The following is a 16,536-nucleotide window of genomic DNA, read 5'->3' on the forward strand; positions in this document are numbered from 1 at the left end:
TTAAAGCTGCTTTTATCAAGCCCATCCAAACGGGCCCTAAGATGAAACTTAAACTAGCGAATGACTTCATGCTAGACGCTCTGATAGCCTAGATGGATAATATAGGAAAGGATGAAAATGATTCAAGGTCAATACAAGCAAAAATATAGGTATATACCTCCTTATGAAAGAAGAAATCTCGAAGATAGTGAGGCAAAACACATTGACAAATTACATTCAACCACTTTGCTCAAGGTAACTAAAAAGGATGAAGTATTGTAGGACCTGAAAGGAGATATTGAAGGGATAAAACTAGTGATTTTGTCTCATTCAAAAGTGATCCAAGTGTTTGAAAATATAATAGGTCAAGAGTCGATGATGCTCCACTAGCAAAGAAGTAGAGAAACACATACTGGTGGTGTGGTAAACACCAAAACGGGAACTAAGGCAATATTTGGAAAGAAACTCAAAACCCTGTCAGAATTTCTAGTATCTTCTTTGGCGTTTGGTTATTGTAGATTCATGAGTGGAGGAATTCTCAAAGAAATGCATCAACGTACACAAATTTTGTTGGTTAAGCGCTAACTTGATTGACGATTGTAATAATGTACACGTATTGGTTTTTCAAATCACCTGAAGGTTCTGTACGATTTGGAGAAGAAAAGATTCAATTGTCATACCTCCATGTAAATGGGTAGAAAGTCACTTTACTTCGCCAACTAGATGAGATCTGAATAACTTGTATAAAATCGTTACCTCTAATCCTCCACCCTTTCATTACTGCCATTCTGGATTTTCACAAAATCACACCTGCTTAGTCTCTGCAAAGCTCTTGGATTTCGTAACTATTTTTAGCTAAGTAATTAGTGCTTGAGTCTAGATCTATCTGGCTGTTATTGTCATAATTCTCACCAGCTCAATAAAAAAGGTTAGTTCTTTATAACTCTCCATCAATTATGATACTTTCCCTTTTTAGATATATTTTTCCCAAGTAAGGTATGTCCAATTTTCATGATATGAGAATGAAAAGAAATCTGAGTATCCTGGACAACGATTGCGTGAACCCAACTAAGGGTTGAAAAGAGCATTCGTAAACTCTTAATTTCAAAGGGTTGCAGGATAGATCTTGAGAAATTAGAATAAAAAAGAGCAACAAGTCACCTAGCGGAGCAGATCTGGTAAGATGGGACACTCAGCAAACATACCAATTATTGAGCGATCAACCGATTAACTCATAAATGCATATTAAATTGCAATATTTGACATCTTGAATTTTGTCTACCTAATCATATCTGCTGTTCTCCAGTTTGAGTGAGCTGAAATATCAACCAAAACCCAGTTCAACATTATTAACAACATTTGAGTATACTTGTGGTTGTAGGTATGACAAGATCTGAAGTTGCAAGAAAGTTAATGTCGCCTCAATGGAAAGCAACTGGAGGTACGCAAGTGAACAAATACACTTAGAAAAGTCAACATGAAGAAACTTGTTGCAAGAAAATATGGAAAAAAATTGCAAAGTCCCCTACAAGAAACATCAAAAACAGAAAAAAAGTTGATTGTTAAGAATTATTCTTGAAGAGAAACTCTTATCCATAGATGGGGTGATTGATAGATATCCAGAAATTATGAGCATACTGAGGTATCATCACTTCCAACTTTTCACTATGTCTCGTGGCTCATATATTCCAAGTTTAGTTCAAGAATTTTACGCGTCTTAAAAATCCATGATACTATTTAGAAGAAAACACATACAAACAGTCAGGCCAGTTGACTTTGTGATAATACCGGGGAGGGTGTTCCTGTGCCATCCCGACAGTATTTATGTTATTTTAGGTCTTCCAAAAAACATGGAGGATGTATGCAAACACCAAACCAAAATGGGAACATCAGATAACATGAGAAATTTGTTAGCTCCCCTAATTTCAGATGATACTTCGAATTGATTAAGACCTAGCACAGCTACAAAAAAGAAAACATTAAATGTAGCAACACAATATTTGTATAGTTTTATCAATAGCTCAATCATGCCTTCACAAAATGAATATATCTGCATGTCTAGCCTGCATTATTGAAAGGATTCAACTCAGCTTTGGGGATATTATAGCATCTAAAATCATCATATGCTCAAAACAACGCCAAACTTCTGTTAATTTCCCGGTCTTGATCACTAAACTGTGCAAGCAAGCTCAAGTACCTCAAAAAGCTTAGAAGGATATGAAAATCACTCCTATATTATCCACCAACATCAAGTGAATTGACTAATAATACCTAAAGGATCAGGAGGAGAACCAGGTTAAGGTAAAAGTGTCAAAAGCCCATCCAACTGATACAAGATGGTCAGTTCCCTCTACAATAAAAAATTAACCTACCGCTAACATTGCACCTCAGTTTTAGATCACACAAGTCATGATTTACCGAATTCAGCAACTTACTCAGTGTGTAGATCTTCTGATTGATGACCTATAAACCTCTATTGCATGAATGATCCAGACTACTTTGACTAATGTTGTTACAGCGCTAAAAACAACTGTTCATGAACTTCATACAAGAATAGCAGTGTGCGAATGCAACAAAAGAAGCACCGCTAAGATTGCAACATTCAAGGATGTGATCAAGATAATGCAAAGTGAGGTACAACAAGGTAATTCCATCTTTATTTCTGGAGAAGTGACTAAGCTTGAACCAAAGACTTCGATAAAAAAGGACATCTTCGAGGACACATCTAATGTTGCTAAGAAGAACTAGCGGAGACGGAACAAACATTTATATGGGAAGCAATACTAGTTTCTATAATGAGTAAACCCCCTAATGTCTCCAATGGGAGAAATGCACCAACAAATAAAACAACAACTTGAACATGATTTCTGTCCTTACTCTCTTATCAGTATCACTTTGCATCAACTTTCGTGTATCATATGAACTGTACTTCAGGACAAATGCATTTATTTGTGGTAGGGTGAAGTCCACCTTTATTTATTGTTAGTTTTGTTAAATGTTTGTGTCTTTTAGTACATAGGTGGAGTGTCTATTTAAATTGCTTTCTCAAATGTTTGATCTTATGACTATCTTTTGGGTCCTACTTTCATAATAATTTTAACCCTTCTGAAACATTTCATTTTTGAAATTTTGCAACTTCTTGTTTTGAAAGTGGTTGTTCATGTAAAAGTTTATGTCTCGATTTTGATTAATACTGATGACTTAACCACTAATATCAATAGAACAAACATGAATGTGCGGCTACAATTAGAACAAATGAAGTTACATAGGCAATATGTGAACTCGTTGCATCTCGTTGTGATTATCCAATTATTGAATTGATTATTTTGCAATGACCATTGCACAATAGAAGAAGTGTTTTGTCTTTTTGACTTAAGTGTCACTGCCTTGTGTGATGAGCTTACTTTGAATCTTGCATGAATAAACCTTGAATTTCCCTGGTTAGTCTGATTGATTTAGAAAGGTATCCTCATGATATGATCTAAGGATATTCTTAAGAGTGTGAGAAAAGTTTGACATATACCTCTTTTGTGGCCTACCCGTGAGTGTGTGAAACTCTTTTTCACAACCTTTGAGCCTTACCTCTTCATTGTAAATAAAACTTTATGAAACCTAGATCTTACGTGATCTATCACCTATAATATTTTTGAGATGTTATATAAGTGAATAGACAACATAGGCCAAAAGCCTAAGTTGGGGGTGTGATAAGAAGGAAAAGGAAAAGTCAAGAAATGCAAGAAAAGTATCGCAAACCCATGGGTTTTAAGATAAATGGAAGTCCTCCATACAAATAAAAAAAAGAGAAAATAAAAGAAAAATAAAAAGAAAAAGAAAAAGAAAAGAAAATCTTGAAATGAAAATAAATCGGGTTTCAAAGCAATCCATGAAGGGATATAAAAGATGTACATATCAACTTTATGTTTAGAGTTTTTATATCATTAGACTAAGAGCGAAATTGTTATAAAAAAAACTTAGTTTATTTCCTATTAGCACTATTGTCCAAATCTATTCTTATTGTCATATTCTTTGATGATTATAGGTATAATTAAAGTTTAATAAATTGAAATGATGTTAAATTGTAGTAGGTGATTCTTTTCATGTTAATAACGTAAAAAAAAGCATTAAAAGTTAAAAAAATAAAAGAAGGAGAAAACATCATTAAATAAAACTACTTTCACGATTTAATTAAGGATCATGACCGGCGCTAAGGGGGAAAATCCCAAAGCAATCCTTATCGTATTCTGCAGAAAATCGGGCAAAGTTTCCTTTGTTTTTATGTCTATCAAAAATTTTCCCTGTCTCAGACATCCATAACAAAACTAATAACAACTATAAATTACAACATAATATCCATCATTGATCTAATTGTCACATAAATAAATCAATTCATCTCGAAATATGAAAAAAAAGGTTAAAATGAGTCACTTGACTGCAATTTGAAATAATATCTTGACTATAAATAAGAATGGACAAATGGAGCGACTCTAAGAGTTTAAAGAAACTAAATAAACATAGCAGATAAAATGTTCACTTGCTACACGAGAAATGTGGGTCTCACCATATGCAATCAAATCTCACTATTTAGCTAATGATATCATCCTCAATACCACTTGAATTCATTGTAAAAAAGAATTAGCGAGGAGTGAGACGCTAGCTCAGTGAGTAATAATATTGAACTACAACCATTTTAATGATGAACAAATTAGAAAATATGCTAGGGTAATAGTCATAATGATGAAATAATGCTTTTTCAAAAACAATGACAATATTTAATATTATATGCCTCATATAAGAATAATAAGTGAAAATACTTAATAGCAAACTTAGTAAAAGAACATTTTCATATACAATCTTATTTCTGGGAGGTTTTCAAGGATGAATCATGTAATCAGAGTGGTCTTCTTTTGAGGAGTGATCAATAATGGTGAACTCCTCGTAGCAGAGTTAAATATTCATATAAGTAGATCCCTAATCGAGGGATATCAATACAGAATACTATTTCCACATCCCATTAGCAAGGTCTTTATCAGAAATCAGTAACTACAAGGTGCACCAGGGCTAACGATCCCACTGTTAGATACATGATACATCAAGGTCTACTCCCATATATATTCTTCTTGAAATTAGTAAAAGTATTTCAAAATTAATTAGTGCATTTAAATCTTATCAAATCATATCATTTCAAAGTTCAACCATCACTTATCAAATTACTATTTCTCAAGTGAGTGCAAAACCTTTTTTTTAACAGAAATCATATCTTGTAAGAATGAGACTATCTCAAATCAAATAATCTTTTTAGTATCATATCCAGTAATAACATATCCAGTAAGAGACTTTTCCCACATACAAATTTAAAACGTTCAGTAACACCTTTACTTTATAAACTATATGAAAATCATGCAAATTATAAAACATCAATTGTGGTAATAATACTACTCACAATACTTGTGTTGAAACACCAAGCTCTTCACTAGAATGGTCTGTATAAATTCCTTTGGCCAAACTATAAATACATTCATAACAATTTAGTGTTAACTCCTTCGTTTAGGTAATTCATACTATATCAATAAAACCTTAGGCCTAGATGTTTTATGGTTGATTTAAAATCTGCCCAATGACTTAATTAGTGCTTTAATCACACAAAATCGTCTCTTCCTTGTCAATTCTCACTGTAAATATATCAACCTAACTTTATTGCCTAAATACTTTTATTGCATATAAGCCCAATACCAAAGTTTCTTGTTCAAATCATTGACTGTATTTACTTGTTCATAAGAATGAAATAAATTGCTCTATTTCTGCTAAACCCATGTTTCTCAACTTCCCAATTTTCAATCATATAGTCATGAAAAATAAGAATTCAACCTTTAAACTACGTTAAGAAACTTACCTTATTCTCTTTCTTCTTCTTCTTCCACTTCTCTCTTTAGTTTAAAATTAAGGCTTTAAATTTTTAATTTATTTTCTCTTTGGTTACCGTAGAATCAGCAAAGTCCTACATTTTTTAATTATTATTTTAATCACTGAAGTTGCGGAAAAACTTGTTGCTTCTGTTAGAGATTTCAGACTATTATTTTTAAAAAAATCTAATTTTTTAAAAGAAAAATGACATATACGCGGTATTACATTTTCCCCACACGGATTTAAAGTAGATGTATACCTATGGACTGAAACAAGAAAGGATACTTTTCTAGCATCTCCTTTTCCAACTCATTAGTAGCTTCTTCAGTGGTATGTTCCTCCATAAGACCTTTACAGACACAATTTCTTTTTACCTCAACCTTCTTACTTGTTTGTCCACAATAGCCACAAGTTCCTCTTCATATGTTATGTTCTCATCCATTGATATAGTCGGTGCTTCAAGTATATGAGAGGACTCTGAGATATACATCCTCAACATGGAATCATGGAACATTTGATGTATAAAACACATATTGGGAGGAAGTTCCAAATGATACGCCACTTCTCCTACCCGGTGAAGTATCTCATATGGTTCTATATATCACGGAATAAATTTACCTCTTTTGTCAAACCGCATCACACCTTTCAAGGGATAAACTCATAGAAAAACATTTTTTCCCATCCGTGAAGACTAGATATCTTATTCTCTTATCCGCATAAGACTTCTATCTGCTTTGAGCAAGCAATCTCTGCCTAATCAATTGGACTTTATCCATGGCTTCTTGTACTAAGTTTGGTCCCAACAAAATAGTCTCTCCAACTTCAAATCACCCTATAGGAGAGCGACATTGCCTTCCATACAATGCTTCATATGGATCCATCTGAATGCTGGATAAAAAGTTATTGTTGTACGCAAATTCAGCTTAAGACAAGTAAGCATCCCAACTACCTCAAAAATGAAGAAAGCAAGCTCTCAACATATCCTCTAAGATTTGTATAGTATGCTCAGACTTTCCATCTGTTTATGGATGGAATGCAGTATTAAGGACTACTCAAGTACCCATAGCTTCTTTAAAGGATCTCCAAAAACGTGAAGTAAATTGTGACCCTCTATCAGATATGATATATATAGGCACTCCATGAAGTCGAACAATTTCATTCATAAATATCTAGGCATATCTCACTCCACTATATGTTGTCTTTACCGATAACAATTGTGCTTATTTTGTTAGTTGGTCTATAATTACCCATACAGAGTCATAATCTCTAATAGTTCGGGGTAGACCAACCACAAAGTCCATAGTGACTCTCTCCCATTTCCACTCTGAAATTTGGATCTCTTGTAGTAAAGTTGCAGGTCGTTGATGCTCCACTTTAACGTATTGACAAGTCAAACAAGTGGAAACAAAATTAGCAATATGTTTCTTCATACCTTCCCACCAATACAATTGCTTCAGGTCATGATAGATCTTAGTGAACCAGGGTGCATAGTATATCTAGAGTTGTGATATTCTTCATGAATAAGTTGTCTTAACCACTTATGTCTGGTACACACAACCAATTAGCTAGTCGAAGCATACCAGCACAATCAAGTATCATCTTCTTACTTTTTACCAATTATGACCTCATCTCGATATCTACAAATTTGTTCATCCTCATATTGAGAAGTCTTAATGCGCACCACTAATTAAAATTTGGATTGGAAACAAGCTATTGATATCTCTTAACCTCCCACCCTAAATCTGACACCTGTGCCTTCAACTTTCTGCACGTCTTTTGCCAACTGTCTGTTTTCAGGATCTATATGTGCTAAATTGCCCATATATTTCCTACTCAATGCATAAACCACAACATTATCTTTTCAAGGACGATACATAATAACATAATCATAATCCTTGAGCAGCTCCATCCATCGCCGTTGCCGAAGATTGAGATCTCTTTACTAAAAAATATTCTTCAAGCTCTAATGATCAGTATATATCTCACAAGTTTCACTGTATAGATAATACCTACAAATTTTAAGAGCAAATATCACTGCAACCATCTCCAAATCATTTTTAGGATAACTTTGTTTATCTTCCTTCAAGCATAGGCAATAACACAACCATTTCACATAAGAACACATCCAAAAACTACTCTCAAAGCATCACAAAATACCGTAAAACCCCAGAATCTGATGGTAACGACAATATGGGTGATGTTGTCAAACACATTTTTAGTTTCTGGAAGCTTTGCTCACATTCTTTTGTCAACTGAAATTTGGCATTTTTTTGTGTCAACAATGGAGATGCTATTTTGCAGAATCCTGCACAAAACGCCTGTAGTAATTTGTTAAACCCAAAAAGCTTCGAATTTCTGTAGGTCAAGTAGGTCCAGGGCATTTTTGCACAACTTCTGTCTTTTTGGAATCCACCTTGATCCCATCGTTGGACACCACATGCCGCAAAAATGCTACTGACTCTAGCAAAAATCACACATTGAGAACTTAGCATAAAGCTTATGTTCTCGCAAAGTCTGTAACAATGTCTTTAGATAATTCTCATGTTTTTCCCGGCTACGAGAGTATACCAAGATATCAGCAATAAACACTATCACAAACCTATCTTAAAATGGCCTGAACACTCTATTCATTAAATCAATGAATACATCTGCAACGTTAGTTAATACAAACGACATCACTAGGAACTCATACTGCCCATATCGAGTTTTTTATGTTGTCTTGGACTCATCATCCTCTCTGATTCTGAGTTGATGATAACCAGATCAAAGATCAATCATTGAAAAGTGGAATGCCCCATGTAATTGATCAAATAGGTCTTTATACGAGGCCAAGGATACTTATTATGTATTGTTACCTTATTCAACTGTCTATCGTCAATGCACATTCTTAGAGACCAATCTTTCTTCTTTATACATAATATTGGTGTGCCCCATGGAGATATACTTGCTCGGATAAAACTCTTATATAGTAAGAATTGCAACTGTTGATTTATATCCTTTAGTTTTATTGGTGCCATACGATATGGGGGTATTAATATTGGCAAAGTATTAGGAGACAAATCAATACCAGATTCTATCTCTTATATAGGAGGTAATCCAGGCAAATTCTCAGGAAATACATCAGAAAAAATTCATTCACAACTGGTATCTTCTCAAAGCTAAGTGCTCTTTCTTTTGTATCCCTTGCAATAGCTAAAAGACTCGTACAACCTTTCTGTAGTAATCTCAGAGACGTCACAAGGAATATGATTTTTTCAACCTCAGGGACTTGCCCCCTTTTAATACAAATATAGGAACATTGGGTATTTTGAATTTGATCTTTGCATGACAATCAACAGTAGCATAGCAAGGAGATAGCCAATACATGACCATCAACACATCAAAGTCATTCATATCAAGTACAATTAGGTTAGCTAGGGTATCCCTAACCTCAACTCTAATCTGACAATCACGATACTAATATTTAACAAATAAAGAATCTCCCACAAGAGTAGAAACAAGAAAAGGATGATTCAATATCTCTGGTTGTGTATCAAATCTCAAAGAAAAGTATGATGACACATAGGACTCGGTAGATCCTGGATCAATCAGAGAATGTGCATCAAAGGAACAAACTGAAAGAATACATGTGACCACCACATTTGAGGCCTGAACTTCATGTCTAGTAAGTTCAAAAACTCTTGATTGACCTTTACTCTCATGCCCTTGTCCTTGATTTCTAGTGAAACGATCTCCTGTACCTCATTCTTAGTTTCTTGTACCAGTATTACTTAAAATGCTATGAGTGTTCTGAGTAGGTGTAACTAGTTAAGAATAAGTATGAATGGGTTTCTAGGAGGTTGAGGGAAATCCCTAATGGGATACATCAATTAACCACACCAAAAGAACCCTCTGGCCAAACCGCGACACTGACTGCATGTGATTTACCATAAGTCTGGCATGATAGGGTAGTGGAATACATTTGCCCAGAACTATAATGTCCTTGTGAAGATGATTGTCCTTGAATATCGTGTATGTGAGGTGGCTTATAGGTGGATTGTGAAAATGTAGCCAGCCCTGTCTGAGAGTCATGTTGTTGTCTTCCCAGATTCCCTATTTTGTTATTTTCACTCAAGTCGCCATTGTAAGATTCCCCTACCTTGGCCTTCTTATGTACATTGTAGGTTGCATGCTCATTTTGAACCTTGTCTTCAATCTTCCTAGGTAATTCAGCTGCTTATGAATAAGTCATAGTACTAATATTTGGGGCTAGGGCATTGAATAAGGAACTAGCCAAACAATGCCTGAACCTTGAACTATATATGCTTCAGTAGGTACCAACAAAGGAGCAAATCTAGAAAGCTTACAGAATGTTGTGTTATAAGTTTCCACATCTATATCTAGAGTCTGTATCAACCTCTCAAATTGTGTTGCATACTTCTGTCTCTAAATGTTAGGAAGGAAATTATCTATGAACAACTTAATGAATTCATCCCACTTCAGTGGTGCCGCCCAAGTAGGTCGACCTAGCATTAAAAATTCATACCAAGTGTTAGTTATGTACTATAGATTATATGCTGCCAGCTCCACCGATCTTTCACTAGAACATCCTAGAGCTCGAAATGCCATGAACATCCCATCCAAGAAGCGTTAAGGATCCGCTGAACCATCAAAACTGATGGATTTTGATGATTTAAATTTTAATAATTCCTACAAGGATACTTCTTTATTCCCCAATGTATAAGTCCATTCAGGTGTCTGAAGTGGTGCATGTGTCTGAGTAATAGAAACATTAGGCTGACCATCCCTCTCATGTCAATCCATTCTACTGACCAAACACTCTATGGCTTTATGCATGGAGGCAAGTACCTTAGCAGTAGCATTCTCCTGCGATTTTGGAGGTAGACTAGTGGTCCTTTCCAAAGTGACCTCTCTTGAAGTCCTATTGGTGGTGTGTGGTTCTCTGTGGTGGAATTACGACCCTCCCCTCAACAAATTCTGCAAGCTTTGTCCCTCCCCCAAGTTGAGAAAGTAGGCTGCCTGGATGAAGTGACATTAGTTGCCTCAGGAACACTATTGTAGCTCTATCATTAGATAATCTAGTTCGAGCCATCTGGTTAACAGAAATGAGTAATGTTACATTAATCTAGTTCGCTCTAAATGTTACAAACAGATGCAGAAAAGCAAAAGAGAAAACCAGACACATCCTATCACATCCTCGATGAATCACAATTATAGAAATTGTCGACATCCTAATCATAATTTAGATTCTAATACTAACGGATGTTACATAAGTCATTAGAATAACCTAGAGCTCTGATACCAACTTTTTCACGATCTAATTAACAATTATGACCGACGCTAAGGGGGGAAATTCCAAAGCAAGCCTTATTAGGATTCTACAGAAAAATTGGGAAGAGTTTCCTTTGTTTTTATATCTATCCTAAATATTCCCCGTCTCAGACACCCATAAAATAACTAATAACAAATATAAACCACAACATAATATCCACCAATGATCTAATTGTCTCGCAAATAAACCAATTCATCTCCAAATATGAGAAAAAAGATTCAAACTAGTCACTTGACTACAATTCGAAAAAATATATTAACTCTAAATAAAAACTGACAAATGGAGCGACTCTAAGAGTTTAAAGAAACTAAATTAACATTGAAAATCAAATGTTCTCTTGCCACGTGAAGCAATACGAGGCTCACCAGATACAATCAAATCTCACTATCTAGTTAATGATATCCTCCTCAATACCACCTGAATTCTGTGTAAAAACACAACTAGCGAAGAGTGAGACGCTAGCTCAGTGAGTAATAATATTAACCCACAACCATTTTTATGAGGAAAAAATCAGAAAATATGCTAGAATAGTCATAATGAAGAAATAATGCTCTTTGAAAAACAATAACAATATTCAATCTTATATGCCTCATATAAGCATATTCAGTGTAAATACATAATAGCAAACTCAGTAAAATAATATTTTCATATCGAATCTTATTTCTGGGAGGTTTCCACGGATGAATCATATAATAAAAGTGGCCTTTTCTTTAAGAAGTGATCAATAACGGTGAACTCCTTGTAACGGAGTTAAATTTTCATATCTAGATCGCTACTCAAGGGAGATCAGTAACAGAATACTAGTTCCATATCCCACTAGCAAGGCTTTATCAAAATCACTATCTATAAGGTGCACCAGGTCTAACGATCACGCCATTAGCTACGAGTTTCATCAACTCTACTCCCATTTATATTTATGTTGAAATTAGTAAAAGCATTTTAAAATTAAACAGTGCATTTAAATCTTATCAAATCATATCATTTCAAAGTTCAACCATCACCTTTCAAAATACTATTTCTCAAATAAGTGTAAAACCTTTTTAATAACTGAAATCTTTTATCGTAAGAACGAGACCATCTCAAATCAAATAATATTTTTAGTATCATATCCAGTAATATTATATCCAGTAAGAGACTTGTCCCCCATGCAATTTCAAAATGTTCAGTAACACATTTACTTTATAGACTATGTGAAAATCATGCAAATTATAAAACATCAATTGTGGTAAGATTACTACGCACAGTACTTGTGTTGAAACACCAAGCTCTTCACTCGAATGGCCCGTATGAATTTCTTTAGTTAAACTATAAACACAATAATAACAACTTCGTGTTAACTCATTCATTTAGGTAATTCATACTACATTAACAAAAACCCAGCCCTATACATTTCATGAGTGAATCAAAATTTTCCCAATGACTAAATTAGTGCTTTAATCACACAAAAAAGTCTATTTTTGGTCAATTCTCACTGTAAAATGATCAACATAATCTTACTGCCTAACTACTTTTATTGCATATGAGCCCAATAACAAAGTTTCTTGTTCAAAGTATTGACTATATTCACTTGATTTATAAAAAGGAAATAAATTTTCTATATTTCTACTAAACTCATGTTTTTCAACTTCCTAATTTTTAATCTTAAAGTCATGGAAGATAAGAATTCAACCTTTAAACTAAGTTAATGAACTTACCTTCTTCTCTTTCTTCTTTTCTTCCACTTCTCTCTTTAGTTTGAAAACCGAGGCATTAAATTTTTAATTTATTTTCTCCTTGCTCATTGTAGAACTAGAGGAATCCTATATCTTTTTTTATCGCTGAAGTTGCAGAAAAAACTGCTGCTTCTATTAGGGTTTTCAACCTCTTCTTTTAATTAAAAAATTCTGACTTTATTAAAATCTAAATGACATACATGCCCTTATTTTAATAAGGTCTTTACAAAGAGAAAAATAAAAAGAGAAACAATAATATTTAAAAAAAACGGAAAAACAAAACTCACAACAAAATAAATATATGTAATGTTTCTTTTCCTAAAAGGAGGAACAAATATTTTAAAAAAAATGAAAGGTCAAAAATATTTAGGAAAAAGATTAACAGAACACGTGTCAAAAACGAAAAATAAAAATAAAAAAATCAAAAACCAAAAAATGATAAACAAAGCATTGAAAGAATAATAACAATAATAATGAAATAATAAAAAAGACAAAACAAAAACAACAATAAAACAATAAAGAAAAAGTTAAAAAACATATTTTAATTTTACTATATATTTTTTTGATTAAATATGTTTTATAGATATTTTAATTAATGGGAATACATTAATTAAATTTTGTGGTTTAAAATAAATAAAAGAATGAGAGTAAATCACATTTTTATTATAAGATAAATAATATATTATCCAAAAATTAATTCAAGTCATATAAAAGTCAATAAAGCGACCATGCTAGAACCACGGGACTCGAGGGATGCCTAATACTTTCCCTTCTATCAACAAATATCTTACCCGAATTTTAATTTCGCACACCATAAAATAAAGAGTCAACTTTCTTTTGATTAGAGATTTAAGTAAGGTAACTTGGAACACCAAAACACAATTCCAAGTGGTGTTTGTGAATAAACAAAATAATCTCTTTTCAAAATATCATTTTAATTAGACAAAACTCTTTTCTTTCCAAACATTAAACAATTTTGAGAAAAAATAGAGGTGTGACAGATGGAAACTCTGCTTGGAATAACAAAAATTCGAGCTTGTAAACATTGACTTGTATATGACTTTATTACTCATTTTTCGTTTGAATATAATTTGTTGGCTTAATGTGCTAATTGTTTATGTATTTAATGTTTTTATATTATTTGAACTACATATATATATTTTCTTTTCTCTCGCTCACTTTTGAGTCTTCAAATATCATTACGAAAATTGCGACTGCGCACCCCACTTCTGTGAAGATAGCTAGTGGATCTTCAGTCCATGGTGAAGAATTTCTAATCTCACTTGTTTAGGATAGCGAGAACTCATGCACAAAGATGAAAAACACTGCTACCGGTACGTTGCTATTCCCTAACTCAAGTAGTCCATTTGAGTAAGCCATTCTAGTGGCCTATCCCCTCTATATTTATGATTCACACTAGAAGGCTCTGCTTATTTTCATACTTCGCATTTAACTTGAATGACTTGATATAACAATTGAGTGTGAATAGTTGCATTGGTAAAAAAATTAATATTTAAAAGTTTTGTTACTGTCCAATCTGAACGAACTACGCACACATGATTCTCACATTGATGATATATGTAGGCAACCCTCTTTGGCTTCAGTGATCATTATTCAAAATTCAAAAAATATGTATTTCTTTTTAATTAATAATGTTGTGTTTATGATCTTCCTGAACTACGCATACCTAATTCTTGCTTTGACAAGATACCTAGACAGCCCCATTATTTTAAGGTTATATTTAACCAGAAAAAATCCAAAACACAAAGTCCTTGTGACAACAATTGGGGCAAAAAAATATTAATTTTTTAGAAAATATTTGACTTGATTGGTAACAACCTTCTTAGAAATGTGCATAAGAAAAATAATAAAGTGAAAAACTATTTGACAAGATGGACAAATTTTCTTGTAACCACTAGACTACTTTTGGTATCTCTTGATACATTTATGTTATAGTTGAGAAATTGTTTTGCTAAAAGTTAAGGTTAAAACAAATTCGACCTTATTGTTTCCTATGCATTGTGTGGTGAGTTTTAGATATAAAATTCAATGGAATGACTTCTGATCTAGAATTTGGCCTAAATGTTGGTTAAAGTAAAATTGTGAGCAACATTTAACTTGAAAAATAATTATAGGCTTTGTTTGATCCTATTGTGTTTTTCAAGCCTACCAAATAACATGTTATCCATAGAATTTCCGTTTTGAGCCTGAAACATTTTTATTTAAATAACAATAACTTCACATATATCATTTTTAGTGCATAAATGCTTTATTTTCTGGATCTCACCTCCATGTACGTGTATCAATTAGATACACAATGCCGAAATCTACGTTTGATATCAAGGTGAAAAGACCAAGTATGTTAAAGTTGAAGCAAAATGATAAAAAAAGCTAGAATTAAAAAAAGAAGGGAGATAAAGTTCAAAAAAAAGAAAAGAAAAATTAATGGGAATAAGTTTTCAAGAAAACAAAGATCAAATTCGATAATGAAAAATATTGAAAGTTGTGAAAAATTTAAGGAGGAAATAATCACTTTACTCCATATGAATATCCTGCCTTTCTTCAAACCTACATTATAAGTCACTAACCAGTCCTATTTGATCTCATTTTGTGTGTTCTCACATCAATGGATACTTACATAAGGGCCGAGCATATGGTATCTCAATGTCATAGATTGAATATCTTTTCGTGTGTGAGTGACTTTGATATAAAATATTATAAGATCGAACCACTTCTATTATGTGAAGTAGGACTTTATTTTGTTGTGAGGGCACTTGAAACATAAAGATATGAATAATTTTATCCCTTAACTTAGGCAAGATGAACTTAGGTAAATACTTAAGTATGTTTGAGATACCATTTGAAATTATAGTGATTACTCAAAGTGGACTTGAAATTTGTCTGAAAGTAGTTGAAGATGATTCATATGCATAATGCTAATTGTTGGTACCAACTAAAGTCTAAATCTTTTTCAACCATTAACTCAATAGTTTCTCAAAAGATGTCTTTTTAGGAAAAATTAAGAAAAAATAAAAATAATTTAAGATTTTTATGAATTACGTTTGACCTGATTCTTGCTATACAAGATACGTAGGCAGTCTCACAATGGGATGAGTCTCTCGAAATAAAATCTTATATCCTCAAATGATAAAAAAAATGAATTATTTTTTTTAAAAAAAAGATAAATTAAAATGATCAATTAAAAAGACTTTCAAAGTTCCTCAAAACTGAGCATAATTTTATTTGTTAAAACAAACACTAACATTTCTAAGAAATAAACACTATATCATCATTCATTTCTAGGGAACAGACTCCCTAATTGAATATGGTCTTGCATATATTTTGGAAACATGTATTTCTCATTAATGCTACTAATAATAAAAAATTGTTTTCTAGTGCAAACTGGACTATAAATGAAAATGTTGTTGTGATTATAAATGATGATTCAGATTAATTAGATATTCTTCAATATAAGATTTAGAATTAGCAGGATCCTCCTGAATAATGGGACTAGCAGGACCCTCTTAGGTAATGAGACTAGCAGGACCCTCCTATATAATGAGATTCGCAGCACCCTCCTAGATAATGGAACTAGCAGGACCCTTTAGTGGA

General features: G+C 33.0%; 1 long non-coding RNA gene across 1 annotated transcript; it reads right to left on the minus strand.

The window, feature by feature from the left end:
• Positions 1-1,181: 1,181 nt before the first annotated feature.
• On the minus strand, positions 1,182-2,829 carry LOC104649150 (uncharacterized). The gene is made up of 2 exons (XR_743108.4): positions 2,415-2,829; positions 1,182-1,504 (listed from the first exon to the last, which is right to left on the minus strand). It is a non-coding gene; the product is annotated as an uncharacterized lncRNA (long non-coding RNA).
• Positions 2,830-16,536: the final 13,707 nt, after the last annotated feature.

Source organism: Solanum lycopersicum, chromosome 9 (assembly GCF_036512215.1).
Source record: "Solanum lycopersicum chromosome 9, SLM_r2.1".
NCBI lineage: Eukaryota > Viridiplantae > Streptophyta > Magnoliopsida > Solanales > Solanaceae > Solanum > Solanum lycopersicum.